The sequence below is a fragment of the Gossypium hirsutum genome, chromosome D13 (genome assembly GCF_007990345.1).
Source record: "Gossypium hirsutum isolate 1008001.06 chromosome D13, Gossypium_hirsutum_v2.1, whole genome shotgun sequence".
Classification (NCBI taxonomy): domain Eukaryota; kingdom Viridiplantae; phylum Streptophyta; class Magnoliopsida; order Malvales; family Malvaceae; genus Gossypium; species Gossypium hirsutum.
In genome coordinates, this window is record NC_053449.1 from 35,107,904 (window position 1) to 35,113,280 (window position 5,377).

Below are 5,377 nucleotides of genomic sequence, written 5' to 3' on the forward strand. Positions count from 1 at the left end.
GGATAAAGTGGTTCACCATTGTTTTCTTCTTCACTAACAATCACAGGACCTTTACCCTTATCTACTCCCTTCAATAATTGCGTCATCTTAGCCACCAGATCATTTTGGGACTCCTCCATCTTTTGCACCATGTCACGCTGAATCTTTTCTATTTGCTCTTTCATTTGCGCCTGCAACTGGTCTTGCATTTCTTTCTGAAGTCGCTCTAGCTTCTCCAACCTTTGGTCCATAATTTTTGCCTTAGCTCGGGTGCCGTAACTTTGTTGGTTTTCCAGGTTAACTGAAATGATTTTATTCAATTAGGTTTTTTTTTAATGGTCATTAATGCATATGATGTGATGCAATGCATGAAAAGAATGCAAAGAAAAAGAGGCACTGATTCTAATTCAACTTCATTAGAAAACTTTACTAGATAAAGAGCTTCTTTACATAAAATAGACTACATATACGGCTTTGCCCTCACGCTCAAAGCCTTAACCTTTCTAAGAAGCCAAGCTAATTCTCGGCCCCTGTCCGACTCTGACTCATACTTCAAACTTAATAGATCAGCCTGAACCGCTAGAGTCTGCAGATGATCAGCTACTTCGCGCACTTGAGCCACCGCCTCTCCATAATATAATCTCTTTCTCTAATCTGCTCTTGAGACCGATGGAATTGTCTTTGCCACTGCTCATTATTTTCTTCCAGAAGCTCTATCCGGATTTCACTATTCTGCAATGCATTCTCTAGCTCTCCTATTTGTCCTTTTAATTCTTCAATTTTGTCTAAGCTCGCCCTTAATTCAACCGTAGCATTACGATTACAGTACTGGTGAAGCGATCTTTCTAGTTCAGTTATCCGGACCTTCAACTCCGTCTTCTCATCTTGGCAAACTAGTAGACTCTTTCCCAAGGCGACTTCTCGAGCCCGAGTATCCTGAAATTTCTTTTCCCATTGATTAGCTCTCGTCTTTTCCTCCTGAATTTCTTGTCGCCACTGTTCTGGCGTTTTACCCAAGCCAGCAGTTCTTACCGACCTGCGCAACTTCTTGTAATCTGTCTTCAGGCTGTCTAAATCTTCTTCTGCTTTGTTCTTTCCTTTTCTCAATTTATCGGCCTCTAATCTTTGAATGTCCACATCCAGTCCTAACTGCATTTTTTCTTCCTCTAGTCGTTCTATCTTCTTCCCCAGTTCTAAACTCCTTTTTTCAAATTCTTGTTTGATGATTTCCATCTCAGAAGGCAAAACTTGCAAGCGTTCCTCTAAAGATCGAGCAGTTTCTGAATTTGACGCCGGGATGTTGTCGTTGATCCTTTGATCACGCCACTGACCATACTCGGGGGTAATTGTCGGACCCACGGCTAAGATCTTCATTCGACGAGTCTGGTTCCAGGCACTAGATATTTCTCGAACCTTCTTCTTGTAATTGTCCTCCCTATAGGAAAAATCACTATAAGCCAACCCCTGCGTTGCTGGTATGAATTGCCGTGATCTATACTGTCTTGATACGAGTAGAGGAGCATATCCGATAGCTCCCCATATCCCGAGCAGCGGAACCCAGTCAAAATCTCCACATCGGTACAATATCTCATCGGGAATTAACCAAGGAGCCCTCCATTCAATATCTTCATCCTGGAGATTCTGGAGTATCTCTATCCATTTTCCTTCTGAAATATCATCCCGTCTTGGCGTGGCCACCAATTCTCCTAGAGGGGAGTAGTTATCAGAGAATACCCGATAGGAGACCTTTTCGACCTTCCAGAAGTGGCTATGGAACCATGCCAATAAGAGCTGCGCGCATCCAATAAACCTTCCCTCCCCCGCTTTTCGACACGCATTCAGGGATCTAAAAGTTTCAGCAAGTATTGCCGGAACCGGTGTCACCCCTTTACTAAGCCGATCAAACAAATCAGATACAGCCTCGTCTATGTGTCCTAAAGCTTTGGGGAAAACCACTAGTCCATAGATACCTAAAGCGAAGACATCGACCCTTTTCTTCAAGTCAGGATGTACAAGCACCAAATCTCGCAAACTTTTCCAAGGAACACATTTACTGTCGCCTTTCTGTTGGATCCGGGCAGCGACCCACTGCTCGCTCATCCCAGTGATGTTCATTAATTTCTTTAACAACGGAGGGACACAAGCAGCTCTGGAATAAGCCTTGTCGACTTGAATCTTTGGGCACCGAAGCAAGGTCGTATACTCCTCCACAGTAGGCGTTAAATCTACCTTCCAAAAGTGAAACAACTGTAGGCAGGATTCCAAAACTGAGCGAGGGCTCGGAATAAATACTTGTCCACTTTGACACTAAGCAGATAAGGTAGGTCACCGTAGTTACAATAGAACAGCTGCTTGGCCTCGACATCCCATTGATCCCAGACTTCTTTCATTTCTCGAAGGTCATTCTGGATTACACTGATACGGGTAAAATCCCACAATTCTGACACGTACCCTTCGGTAAGACTATCGCCTTTCTCCCGTTGTGTCGTTTCAGCCCATATTCGCACAGCCGCATTATCCTCTACTTTATCAACAAACCCCTTTTCCATGATAAGCTTTCTACTGAGAAACTGAATGTAAATCGACACCTCTTTTAGAATGAAGATGCATGCAATCACAAACAAAGTAAATTAGCATTAAACACAGAATAAGATTTAAATAAGCGACAAATAAATACACACTCATTTAGGTAAGCACTAAAAATTGGAGTAGCTCTACTTAGGTCAGTTCCTATGGCTCATTACATGTGGTTTGCTCTAAAGTTGGGTACCTGAACCAGCAGATTCCTCGATCCTCACCCATTATAGGCTCATACGGACCAAGTTCGATTCAGGGGGATACATTTCCCTATGGCCATGCGGAGATGAAAATCTCACGAAGACATAGGTACGGATGTATCCCGGAAGCGATTCACTATCCCATGCGGAGGTGAAAACCTCACGAAGGCGTAGTTTCTCACTCCCACTTAAAAAGGTGTGACCAACGTCATGCAATGCAATGCAGAAAGATAAAATTAAAACAAATGATAAAACTATAACCAAAAAAAAATGCATGAGAGACGTAATAAACCAAATTTAACTCGACAAAAACAAAAAATAACCTGGCTGACCTTATTTTCCCAGTGGATCGCAACTGTGACACCATTTTGATGAAAACGGTGACTGGGTTGAAAAAGAAACGGGAGTCGCCACCAATCCTTTTTGGGTGATTGGGTCACCTTGAAAGAGGTTGTTTTTAATAAATTTTGATTTATTAAAACAACGGTTTTGGTCTACGAAATTTAGGAAACGGGTTCGGGAGTCGGTTACGTACGAGGAAGGGTTAGCACCCTCGTAACGCCCAAAATTGGTACCTAGTTGATTATCTAATGTCTTGATGTCGAAAATTGAGAACTTGAAAGAATTAAAAATACGATCCTTGTATTAAAGTTTTTGGAAAAAGATATTTCACGTTAATCGAGAAAGAGAATCATATCCAGTAAGTTAGGAACAATGTCTCAAATTCCCGATACGCGAATAAAAAATGCTTATTTAAAAGATATTTTAGCCATCTCGGATTTAAAATGAGATCACGACCAGTAAGTTAGGACGCGACTCTTTTTAAGATCCCGGGATCATTTAAAATTTGAGCTTGAAAAGATTCGTGCATTTAGATTTATCGAGAAAAACGAAACCCAGTAAGTTAGGGCACGATTTCTCGATTCCAAACACGAAATGCTATTTTTTGAAAAAATAAATTTTGTTATATCGAGTAAAAATAAAGCACAAAATCATAGTGAAAGCAAATTACATTATTTATGCATAGCAAGATCATAATGAACATGAAAATATAAAACGATGCAAACAATAGCATTAATTTGAACGATCAAATTTATAACATACAAATAACACAATATAAAAAACGATAAATTTAAATCATCCATTCAAAATAAATGACAAAAATGAAATAAAATAGCAAATACAATTAAGTATAAAAGATATATATAGACATGAGCTAAAATAGTGTATACATGAATTAATAAATATATAAAGTAATTTTAATAAAATAAATTAATATACATATATAAAAACATGTACATATATAGATGTATAAAACTAATGGAATACGAAAATAAAGAAATACACATAAAAAGTAAGTGTATACATATGTAAAGTAAAAAAATATATATGTAAAATTAAAGTTTTAAAATATGAAAATATACATATGTATACAATAAATACGTTAATTTATATACATGTTAAAAATATATTGAAAAGGTGTATATATGTGGATTTTAAAAATATATAAAAAGTATATTTTAAACTATAAAGATTATATATAAATATGTATATATTTATAAGAATAAAACATGTATATAGATCTATAGATATGTACATAAGTTATAAAATGTATGAAAATAATAAGTATATATATATTATAAGAATAATGCATGTATGTCATGCAATATATCATATATAATATACGTACCAAAGGTTTAAATAAAATAAATAAAAAAATAGGAAAAATAATAATAATGATAATAAAAAAAATAAACTCAAATAAATAAATGATAGATTAAACTAAAACAAAACAAAATACCAGGGGAGAAATCAAAATAAATAAGGCACAAGATCGATTTGCGATGCGCGCAGAAGAAGGGGATCGATGAGCAATTTTCCCCAACTTATGCGCATGTGCTCCGCACTGGACTAAATCGAACGCATAAAAAGCAAGTGGCCAAATTTAAAAATTTGAATGGGACAGATCGCGCCATATTGCATGAGCGGAGGACGGATGTGCAAATAGTCCCTCCGAGCTGAACGCGCGGATCTTAGACCCATTAAGAGGGTTTTCGGGTTTATAAAAATAACAGGAAAGAAAAAAAACTAAAACTACATCGTTTTTTAAAAAAACAGAGACACCTCTGGTTTTCTCTCTTGCCACAGCCCTAAACCCAGGCCACGTCTCCGCCTCCAGGCAGTGGCGGAGTTAGCGAAACGGCCCATTTGCCTTCTCTTTTGAGGTCCCGGGCTAAGCTTCTCAGCCACAAGACCAAAAGGAAGAGGGAGAATGCCCTTTCGTTGATCCAACGACGGCGAGGTGGGGTCGACGCTAGCCCGTGAAGCAAAGGTATTCTTTCTTAGTTCCGTTGTTTATTGAACAGTTGCAGAGAAAAAAAGTAATAAATGAAGACTAAAGGAATAAAGAAACAGAACAGAGAAAACGGAGTCACCTTTTTTTTTTTTTTTTTTATTCAAAAAGTTTTTTTTTTTTTTTAAAGATATTGTTTTCTTTTAATTCCATTTCATTGTGTTTAGTGCGTTTTTGTATTATCTTGTGTGCTCCGACTTTCTCTGCATTTTGAGGTGTTGAAGCTAGGCACGGTGGGTGGCGATGGGACATGGAGACGGAAGAGGGA